The sequence below is a fragment of the Plecotus auritus genome (assembly GCF_963455305.1).
Source record: "Plecotus auritus genome assembly, chromosome: 3".
In the NCBI taxonomy this organism is placed as follows: Eukaryota; Metazoa; Chordata; class Mammalia; order Chiroptera; family Vespertilionidae; genus Plecotus; species Plecotus auritus.
In genome coordinates this window covers 134477868-134490018 of record NC_137772.1, presented here as the reverse complement: position 1 = coordinate 134490018, position 12151 = coordinate 134477868, and the positions used below count along the sequence as shown (strand labels likewise).

The following is a 12151-nucleotide window of genomic DNA, read 5'->3' as shown; positions in this document are numbered from 1 at the left end:
TAAAGCACCAAATTCATTATTAAACTGCAATTACATAAAAAGAGACAATTATATAAAAAGACACTAATAGAAAACTGGCTTGGCCAAAATCTACAGGAGAAAAAAAAATTGTGTTTTTTTTTTTTTTCCTGCACTGCAAAGCAGCTGCTAAATAACTTTTGCCACATCTGTCTATATCAAAGGAACTGATAGACACAAAAGATGTGGATGATCTAAAGTACATCTAGCAAGACGTGACCAAATGACTGAAGTCTGGAATCCAAATTAAATGCAAAATAGTTGATAGGACAGGAGGTGTTTGGCCCTTTAGAAGTAAAGGTTTAATGTAGTTACTCTTAAATACTTGAAGAATTGCCAATAAAGACTCGCCTTGATTTGTTTGGTATTACTAAAGGGTAAAAATTACAGGGAGATGTTATGCTCCATAAAGGAAATAACTTTCTAATACTTAAATTTATCCAAGAATCGATCTCATGGGCTTGAGAAGTTATAGGCCCTCTTTGATTGGCCATGCCTGCCTACCACACTGAGGGTTATCTGCCCGCAAGAGCAATCTCAGGACTCCTGTGGTGGGTGAAAGGTTCCTGCCAGCTTCACGAACCTGCAATTCTATGATGCTGACCTTGGCTGAGATTCATCAAATTAGTAGTCAAAGCCCAGTGATAATATATTTTCCAACCCATCTTTCTGTGATAAATGGTGAACACTTTAAGATATTCTTGATAGGTCCTGGAAGAAAATGATTAAATCATATTGTGTCTCAAATATGAACAACTTATTTTTGTTAAATACCCTCCTACTACACTTAAACCCTCTTTTTCTTATCTGCAAAAGGACTTAAATGGGATGATAAAGGTGAATAAACTCTGAAAACCCAAAAGCAATGTAAGGGATATTTAGTACTACTGCTGTTTACCCATAAGCAGAGAAGCACTGAACTAACTTTAATAAAAGAGAAAGCACATCCAAAAGGAGCAGTTGTTTTTCTCTTTTTGGCTTTCAGTTGTAAACAGCAGCAAGGCAGGTTAATTTCACCTGCATTTGCAGACTTGGTAACCAGAGTGACAGAGACCTGCAGGCACGATGCCAGTAGGGTGCCTGTCACAGACAACTAGCAAGAGAACCTGGAGGCCAGGCTTTGCCTTCTGTACTCAAAGAGTTGAGTAAATGCAGGACCCAGGGAGGATGTGAGAGTGAAAACTGGGGCAGTTAAACTAAGACTAACCCAAAGAGACAGGCTGAAAGGCACAGCCCACGCATAATCTACAAAAGAAAAATAATTGATGAATTGAACTTCATAAAAATCAAAAACCTTTGCCTTTCAAAATCACCATTAAGAAAATGAAAAGATAAGTCACTGTTGGGATAAAATAGCTACAAATCATATCTGAAAAAGGTCTTGTATCCACAATATATAAAGAACTCTTACAACTCAACAATAATAATAATAGGACAAAGAATGCAAATGAAAAATAGGCTAAAAGTTGAATGAACATTTCACCAAAACAAGAAATATGAATAGCTAATAAGCACATGAAAAGATGCTCAACATTATTGTCATTAGAAAGGTGCAAATTAAAACCACTATATACACACCTGAATGGCTATCATAAAAAAGACAAAGAATGTCAAATGTTGGCAAGGATGTGGAGCAACTGGAACTTCCTGGTATCCCAAGAGTGGGAAGATAAAACGGTACAGCCACTTGGGAAAACAGTTTAACAGTTTTTTAAAAGGTTAAACACGTATCTATCATAGGTCCAGCAATTTCATTCCCAGGCATCTACCAAAGAGAAGTGAAAATATTTGTGCACATTCAGAAGTGCACACAAATGATTAGAGCAGCATTAGTCAAATAGCCAAAAAATGAAACAATGCAAATATCCATCAGCTAGTGAATGGTTTAACAAAAGATGGTATATCCATATAATGAAATAGCACAAAAACTCATTGAATTGATAAGTGAATTTTACAATATGTAAATTATACTTCAATAAAGCCTTTTTATGAATGGCATAGCCTAAGACACATGAAGTAGTGGCCTGGATCAGAGGGCAGATCTTTAAGTTATATTCATTCTATACGACATATTCAGTTCAAAGAAACAGAATGGAGAGGAAGGACACATTTTCTTTTTCTTCTATTTTACTTATCAAAAGCAATTTCTTCAGGTATCTCAAGGTCTGAAGTTAAAAATGCCCAGGTTCCCTTATAACATGATTTGGAGGCAGTCTGCCTACAGATTAAAGGTGGGGACAGTGGGCTCAACCTGTGTCTAAAACCCAGCTCTAGTATTTACTAGGTCACCTGGAGCAAGTCACTTAGCCTGTCTTGTTCCTGTAAAACCCAATTCATGCACACCACAGAGCTGTTTAAATGTGCACACTGCCCAGTACACGGGAGTACTCAACAAAGGCCAATGTCATTTTTATTATCAACACATCATCCTTACCATCACTATCAACCTGGTTCCCTCAGGAAGTTTGACAATGTGACCGATACATATGTGTTCTCAGTGGACACTTGCACTTCATTACTGCTCTATGCAATTTAATTCAGACTCCCACAGCCTAAACAAAACCAGGGCTCCTTGAAACCCTCATTCATTATCTCAGGAACTTAGACATTGAGATAAAGTCCCTAAATCATTTACTGGAAAGCTGTCCTGTCACCTGGCTAAGTAAGGTATTTTCCAAGTCAACAGCAGAAAAAAATTCAAATAGGTATATTTTTCTTGTTTCTATAAAACTGAAAGAAGAAGAAAATGTCAGCATCCCCTCACAGATGCCTGGCAAACAGGGAAATAACATTAAAAAAATACAGCCATCTGTCAAGAGTTGCTGGCACACTGACAAGATGCCCAGGCCCTGCACCAGAGAATCACCAACACCCACAGGGTAAAGCCAGGGGTGGCACAGTGCTGGCTACTTCCTGGGTACACGGCTGGAATCCAGCCAAGTTAAAAACAAAACAAAAAAAACAAAAAAAAAAAACAAAAAAAACAACCCTTGCTTTTTCTGTTTGTTTGTTTTTAAGTCTACAGGAAAAAGGAAGGGAAACTGCAGGGGAGTGAATTCTCTATTCTGTAAGGCAAGAATCCCCTGGGAAAATACCTGTGGTGCTGGAACCACACCTCAGCACATCAGAAGTTCGCTAGCTCACCAGCACACACAGCCCTGGAGAGCCCCAGGCTTCCAGCACTTCCTCCTAGCCACACACCTCAGAGAAGAGCAGGCACCACGGCCAGGAACCGGTTGACCGCACCGGGGAGGGGCGTGAGCCCTTCACTTGCTGGTCAGACACAAACGGCCAAGACCTTAACATATTCCAAGGAAGTGTGCCAAGGGCTTGACCTGTCATGAGCACCGCTCTCACTCAGCATCCATGGAAACTTCATGGTCTCTGTGGGGACTTTTCCTGGGCACCACCTACTCAGGGAAAAAGGGAGAAAAGCAACTTCCTCATGGGAAAGTCTACTGGGGCAAATGGAACTGCCCCTGACATCCGAGTGGATAATAATATTCTTGTCATCCTGGGTCTGTCCTTGAATGCTGCCTCTGCTCTGCTCTTCCCCCTATAAACTCATAGAACTGGAGAGCTGAGAAGGCCCCCAGGGGCCCAGAGAGGTGAAGTGACTTACCAAAGGTCACAAAGTATGGACGTGGCTGAGCCAAGACTAACACCCAGCTTTATCCACAGAAACTGGAAAACACTATTCCTTTAGAATACAACCCGCCAAAGAGCATGCTCCGGGCCCAGAAAGAAAGTGCTCATGAAGAAATTATCACAGAAGTAAGGGATATGGACTCAGAGCCAATGACAAGGTTCAAATCCAGTTTTGTCCCTTACCAAAGCTGTGATTTTAGGCACGTTCCTTAGCCTCGGCTTCTCATCCACACGTAAGGGACTAATAAAAGCACCAACTCTGGAGATTACTCTGAGGATGAAATGTACTGATATAGTTTCTATAACAGTGACTGATTTAAGTACTGTATAACTCATCTTCATCGTCATCATCATTCTAAAACAGAGGGGAAATGAGAGTGAAAACCTTGTGAATTATATGAAAAAAGAAAGTGAGTGTGTGGTCATTAAATAAGTAGAGCATCATTTAACTTCAAAAAATTTAAAGACACATGAAAGAGTCATGTTAACAGTGGCTAGTGGGAAATCAAAAGCAAAACAGGAACAAATTATAAAACATTAAGTACAATATGACTCCAATTGTGTCAAATAATCATACCTACACACACATATACTTCAAAAACAGAGTGAAAGAAAATGAATGAAACATTAACAGCCACTCTCTGGGCAATGGGATTATGGTTGACGTTTTCTTCTCTCTTTCCAAGTCTTATGCAGCCGACGTGTATTACTTTAGAAATCAAAATAATTGTAGGTTTTAAAGATTGCTTTTACCAGTAGCCCTGGCCGGGTGGCTCAGTTGGTAGGAGCACTGTTTTGTACACCAGGTTGTGGGTTTGATTCCCAGTCAGGGAACATTCCTAGGTTGTGAGTTCAACCCCCAATTGGGGTGTATACGGGAGGCAACAGATTAATGTTTCTCACATCACAGCTTTTTTCTCTCTCTCTCTTTTCCTGTCTCTCTCTCTCTTTCTTTCTGTCTCTTTCTCTCTTAACAATTCTCTCTCTCATTCCCCCTTCCTCTTTCTCTAAAAAATCAATAAACATATCTTTGGGTGAGGATTAAAAAAACTGCTTTTAAAGATTGCTTTAAAAAAAGAAACTTGCTACCAGCCCAGGTCTCAAATGGCTGAAGCAGCTATGAAACGAGTGGAGCCCTAAGAAGGCGGGCCTGTGCTTGGGACTGTGTTTGGGAGGGGAGTCCAAATGACAAAGACAGGGGGACCTCAAACTACTAAGCAAATGTGAAAGATGGTGCCTGGAAGTATTGGGTCAGGGAGGGGCAAGGTTCTGTGAAATAGAAATGAATTTTTAAAAAGAAAACGGGAGTGATGACTTCAACGGTCCCTGGTTTCAATGAGAGATTGTGAAGGCCTAGAAAAAAGGAAAAAAGAGAATCCTCGAGAAAGCTAATCAGCAGCCCACTTTCTTGCCCTGGCTGACAGATGATCATTCACCGAAACTAAAAAGCAAAAGGTCAACATGGCTGAAAAAAGGAACTGTGGGCCCTACTGGCGTCAAGGCTGTCTGATCTCAGAGAGGACCAAGAATTTCCTTTTTTTCAGCATCCAGATGGGAGAAACAGATCTGCTGACTCTGGGGCCGCTGACAGCCATAAATCAGAGCTCAGAAAGAACACCCCACAGGGTCTAAGAAGACTGAGTTAAGCAGGGCATCCTGCTCTGAAAATCTTCCACGCTTGTCTTCAGTCCCCACCTCTTCCAGCTTGAGTTCTCAGCTTACCTCTTTGGCAGATATTTCTTGTAGCTCATTTGCAAGGGCAGACAGACAACAGAGGACAGTAAAGCAGAACAGACAGAACAAAAGAACAGAATATGCAGAGCAGAGAGCAGCAGGCCGCACTGGGCCCTAGCAGCTCAGGGTCCACCCTCCTGTGACATGCCCCTTACCCTGCGACCAGCTGCACGAGCACCGTTCCCTCTAGCCCAGCACCTCTGCATCTTTCCTACCAGCTGCCCTTCTTGAACAGTGACCTAGGATCATAGCATGTTAGGTTCTTCCAGATCACCCACCATTCCCCTATTTCATAAACGAAAAAAAAAAAAAAGAAAAAAAAAAGAGGCAGAAAAGAAGGCACTCTGTACCTATCAAAGTCAGATGAGATAACACGTTATCCTAACACCATCTGTTATAGGACCCTGCCCGAGGTTACAAACAGGACCCTGCCACAGCCAGGACATGAAGGTAGTTATCCACTGGTTGCCCCTTCTCCTGGCCCTCATCACTGCCTGTGAACTGGACTGCACTCTCCACTGCTCACTGTGAACGCTCCAATCCAATCCAATCCAATCCAATCCAATCCAATCCAATCCAATCCAATCCAATCCAATCCCCAGGCTCCTCTTTAGCAGAGCTCAACATATAAAATAATTCAGGAGGCTAAGTTAACTTCAGGTAATGGACGAGGTGACTCTTACTTTTTAAGAGTCAATTAGAACAGGAAATGTCTCAATCCAAAAGCTCACTCTGCAGTGGTAGACTCTTAGGATCTATGAGTGAAACTATGAATATCTACATAGTCTTCAAGTATCTTCCCAAAAATAGTAATATGAATAAATGTATTAATTGCTGTGGTGGTTTTAAAATATGCCTACAAATTCTTTGATACTCTTCCCTCCCCTTGAGTGTGGTATGGATGCAGTGATTCTCTTCTAATGAATGGGTTATGGAAAGGGAAACACAGTAACTTTACCAGAGTGAAACCAGGAAGATACAACTTATAACCAAGTGATCAAGGTCTCCATAACCAGGGGAAAGTCATGTTGACATCACATATACCCTGATGTGATGACAAGGGCATATTGCCTCTATTGTACTCATCCCCCAAACACATAACTTCAGGCTAATCATAACAAAACACCATGCAAACAGAAATCATAGGACATTCTACAAAGTACCTTACCACTACTTTTCAAAAGTGTCAAGGTCATATAAGACAAGGAAGATAAAACAGTCATACAGTGTAGGAGAATAAGGAGACATGATGACTAAATGAATGAATCCTGGAACAGAAAAGAACATTAATAGAAAAACTGGGGTAATATGAATAATGCCCTTAGTCAAAACCTAAAATGAACAGTATTGTATCAATTTCACAGTTTTGATAAATTTCATAGTTTGGATAAATGAACCATGGTTATGTAAAATGTTAATATTAGGGAAAGGCCAGAGAAGGATATATACCAACACTCCCTAATATACTTACAACTCTTCTATAAATTTATGATTCAAAATAAAAAATTTAAAACAAGAAAGTGATGCTCCAGGAAGACACATAATGCCCGTGCAAAGGCTTCAGGTCCCCACAAAACCCCTGAGTGTGCCCCGTCATTCCCAGTTTGAGAAGCATCACAGGATGTCTCAGTTATTAACTATTTACTAATGCCATAGCAATTATGATTACACATCAGGAAGAAATGGCATGTATCGTTTTAATAATTAAGGTGAGTCTGCACACCAAGGACCTTTTCTAAATTCCATTCCTATGGGGAAAAAGATGAAGACAGCGATAAGGCTCTGAGCATGGTGAAGTTCCAGTCTGCTGCTTCTGGTTGTGGTCCCACTGCTCAGCCATTTGCTAAGACCCACACAAGCTGAGTTACCGACACACCTAAAGGACAAATTCGAGTGTGCATCAATATTAAGTCACTTACAGAGAGGACTTTGTTTGCCCCCTCTCCTTCAAAAACAGCTTGATTTAAGTGCTTAGTGCTACCTCAAGAGATAAGCTGTGATGAACTCTCAACCAGCAACGAGTGAGAAGAAAAGATAAAAATCGTCCCAATGACCTTGAAGGAAAACATTTCAAAGTTTTCATCACTTAAATATATGCCTTTTACTTCACGGCTTGTTTCAGTAATCTTTAGGTAAGGCTTCTTTTGTTTTTTCTTTATTTTTATGATGTAGTGACAGATTACATCCTTTATTCGACATGATTACATGCCTTCTTCCATCAAGGGGGGAGGGGTGAATCAGGAGGTGTTATTTCCCTACCCCTTGGAGCTGGGCTGGCCTTGTAACTTGCTTTGGGAAACGGAATGGCAGAAGCGACAGTGTGTCATTCTGAACGTAGGCCCAAGAGGCTCTGCTCTGGCTGTTCATTTAGTCATCATGTCTTCTTATTCTGCTCACTCTCTTGGAACCCTGCTCTACAGACAAGAGAACAGCCAGAGCGCGCCTGCTTAAAGATGAGGTCTCCGAGAAGGCCCCCAGCCGACCCAGTAGCTGACGTAGACATGTGAGCAACTGCAGCCAAGAACAGAACTGCTAACCTGAACCCAGTCCAAATTGTTGGCCTGCAGAATCATGACCTAAGTAAAGTAACTAAATTTTGGCATAGTTTGCTACACACCAAAATTTAACTGATACAATGGAAATGTATGATTTTAGTGTTAATTTTTCTGATCCTAAAAGTATTAAATACTTATTGGAGAAAGGTCAGCAAATACAGAAAAGGAGAAAATTATCCATAATTTATCACCAGAAGAAAATCAATACTCTGGTGTATTTCTTCCTAATCTTCATTGTGTATGAGTGAATGAAAATGGGATCAGTGTAGTTAAAATTCCATGTCTTGTTTCCCCTTCACTCTGTAGTTTTTTATGCCATGAAAACATTATTTTAATGGTTTCATAATACCATTTATCATAATGTACAATAATTTAAACCTGTGCCACATATGTTATAGTTCTATAAGTATATACCTAATTTTTAATTATTGTAAATGATATTATTTATTTGAGCACAGAAAGCTTTGTCCACTTTATTTCTTTAGAATAAACTTCTGGAACTGAAATTCCTAATTCAAAGAGCATGCTGGTCATCTACTTGAAGCCAGTCCCCCTACACACACACACACACACACACACACACACACCCCTATCTTGCTGGCAGACACCTGTTTTGTTCAGTTTTTCACCCTACACTCTACCATGTGCTCAGAGTAGGATCCTCTCCAGCAAAGGAAAGAGAGGAGACTCTTGCTTAGTCTAAGCTGTAGGCTAAATCCAGCCCACGCCTGTTTTTGCAGGGGCCATTTAACGTCATTTTGGCCTGTGAGATTTGAGAAGTCTTTTAGGGAGTTTTGAAAAAGGTTTTCTTATAAAAAGATACATGTGCAGGAAGGAATAGTCCCTTTTCTCTACTAGAGGCATCAGTGTGTGAGGATCTGTTGCCTGGAACTAATGCAACAGCCTTCTTGTGACTGTGAGGAGCAAGGCCCAAGGGGAAGAGCCAACACACCGAGGACAGGAGAAAGAAAGAACTACGTCCTTTGTGGTGGTGGTGAGCCACTGAATTCCCTGGAAACACTACACCTCAAAACAGTGAGATAATAAATCTAAACCTCTTATTGTTTAAACCACGTTTAGCCAGGTTGTCTGTTTCTTGAGGCCAAAAGAACAGACTCTTTCAAAGCTTTCTTTGCACATTACCCAAATGAGCTCCCAGAAAGGCTGCAGCAATGATCCTACTCTTTAGTACTCCATGGGCTTATATAAAATCTATAAAATAATGGGGAGGGAGGTAATGACAAATGTAACATATTCAATATGCTAACATTGAGAAATCTGATGTAGGAAGGCAGGGGTGGGTGGATGGGAAGAGATCAACCAAATAACTTGGATGCATGTTTGCATAACCCAGCCGTGGGCAAACTACGGCCCGCGGGCCGGATCCGGCCCATTCGGCTGTTCTATCCGGCCCACGGAGCCGAAAGAGTGGAGGGTTCTCTTGCTCTCCCCTCCGCTCCTTTACTTTGAATTTATATTAGTTCACACAAACACTCCATCCATGCTTTTGTTCCGGCCCTCCGGTCTAGTTTAAGAACCCATTGTGGCCCTCGAGTCAAAAAGTTTGCCCACCCCTGCATAACCCATGGACACAGAAAATAGAGTGGTGAAGGCCTGGGAGGAGAAGGCAGGGTTAGAAGGGGTCAATGGGGGGAAAAAGGGACATGTGTAATACTTTCAACAATAAAGATTACAAAAAAATAAAAATGGGAAAAAAGAAACCTGATACAGTTTTCATCTGTTCAAATTTTTTATATGTCTCCTAGTAAATTTTTTGTTTATGTAAGTCCAACAATGTGTTGTGAAAGGTTTTCTATGAGTTTTACACTTTTTGTGAGGGAGCATTTTCCCCCATTACAGCTAACAGGTTATTGCTGGCATATTATGTAGCTACTAGAGGCCTGGTGCATGACATTTGTGCACTTGGGGCAGGGTCCCTCAGCCCAGCCTGCACCCTCTCGCAGTCCGGGAGTCCTCAGGGAATGTCTGACTGCCAGCTTAGGCCTAAGCTGTCAGTCGGACATCCTTAGCGCTGCCGTAGAGGCAGGCAAGGCTCCTGCCACCGTCGCTGCACTCGCCAGCCATGAGCCTGGCTCAGGGCTTCTGGCTGAGCAGCGTTCCCCCTGTGGGAGCACACTGACCACCAGGGGGGCAGCTCCTGCATTGAGCATCTGCCCCCTGGTGGTCAGTGCACATCATAGCAACCATTGTTCTGGTCGGGTCGCTGGGCTTTTATAGATATAGATATTTTCACAATAAATCTGCAGAAAATGCAATGTAAAAATGTCACTGGCATACAACAGTAAGTGCTTACAGCTCTTTCAGTTAAGTGTGATGGCCACTTAGATGGTTCTGCTGATCTTGGCTGGGATGACTTATCTTCGTATAATTACCACCCTGGGGTCAGCTGGCTGTTTACTGATTTAGGAAGTCCTTGGCTGGGAAAACTAGGGTCATTTGGCTCTGCTCCAAAAGTATTCTCCCGGCAATAGGGGAATGCAAGAGAACAAGTAAAACAGGCCTAGGCTTGGAACTGGCACACCATTCATCAATGCAGCACTCTATTGGTTAAAGCCAAGGTCATAAGACCAGGCCAGATTCAAGGGGTGAGGACACAGAATCTACGTCTTTAGTGAAAAGAACTGAAAACAGCATGGGCATAGGGAGAGGTGAAAATAGGGGGCACAGCCTCAGGTCCCCTGGCCTGGCACCAAGCCACACACCCCCGTCCTGGTGCCAGGCCAGGGGACCTGAGGCTATGCCCCCTGCCCGGCAGGGCTTGACAAGGGTGGGACTGGCTGGGTCTGGATCTAGCCCAATGGGGGGGGGGGGTGCGGACAGGTCTGGGTCTCACATGATTTTGAGGTGCATGTGGTGGCCATCCTTGCAATCTATCATAATATACCTCTTCTGTCTTTAGCTCACTAAGTCTAAACCTCAGTAACCCTCTGTCCTTTTCCTTCACATCTTCTTCCTACCATAATGTTTGGCAACAATTCACCCTTTCTCTCTACTCTCTAGAAGAGACAGTACTGTTTTGCTTTTTAAATCTTCACCTGAGGATATGCTTATTGACTTTAGAGAGAGGAAAAGTGAGAGAGTGAAAGTGAGAGAGAGACAGAGACAGACGAGAGAGAGAGAGAGAAAGGAAGAAAGAGAGAGAGAGAGACGAGAGACAAGAGATAAGAGAGAGAGAGGTGAGGGAGAAACATTGATCGGTTGCCTCCTGTATGCACTCTGACCAAGGATGGAACCTGAAACCTAGGTATGTGCCCTGACCGGTAATCGAACCCGCAACTTTACGGTATGCTGCGGTCACCAACTGGTGGTCTGCAGACCACTGGTGGTCCGTGAGGTCCGAAAGGTTGGTGACCTCTCATATATGGGACAATGTTCCAACCCACTGAACCACACCAGCCAGGGTGAGACAGTGCTATTTTTTGCTCCAATACTTTAGCTGTCTCAGGGAAGGACCCAAGGAAGCAGCTGGACCTTCTCATGGGGACAAGGAGCAAGAACTGTTAAGTGAGCTGTTTAAAGATGTCCCAGGGGTAGGGCAGCAATGAGAGAAGAACAACTCCATAGCAGACCACAGAGACCAGGCTGGGTATGACTCAGGGGAGACCAACGAGTGGGGAACCATGTTCCACACCTCTGCCTTCTAGTGAGAAAAATAAAGGTGGGACTTCACAGAGTAGCACTGGTAGAGGCGCAGCCTTCTGCAGGCCAGTGGTGTGGATAAAGGCAGGCAAGCCTGAGTCAGAGGCTTTGCCATCACTAGCTGCCTGATCTACATGTCTCAGGACACTGAGAAAATCAAGGGGTTGGACGAGGCCCAGTGAACCTTCAGCATCAACATTCCATGGCTGTGGGCTTTATTTTGTGACCAAGCTGAACTCTTCCTGTATATTCATTCTTCAGATCAACTTGTAGTGACTGCTTACAATTTTAAAAATCAGAGGGAATACTTCCAACAGCATAACCGTAAAGCCAACCTCTTGAGATGGGTATTTTACTACCTCTGATGATCAAAGGCTGACAAAGAATGATTATTCTGTCAGTACCTTTGTGTGATGGGAACCAAATGTATACATTTTTCAGGGCAGTGATTGAAGGGAGATTCAGATCTATTTAAATTCATAACATCTTTGAATTTGCCCACATTGAGAAGTACCATTATTTCCCCCATTTTAGTT

The 12151-nt window shown here is 42.5% G+C and overlaps 1 protein-coding gene across 2 annotated transcripts in view; it reads right to left on the bottom strand.

Annotated features, from left to right (window-relative positions):
* TMCC3 (transmembrane and coiled-coil domain family 3) overlaps positions 1–12151 on the bottom strand; it is a 274820-nt gene that overhangs the window by 231533 nt on the left and 31136 nt on the right. The window lies entirely within an intron of this gene.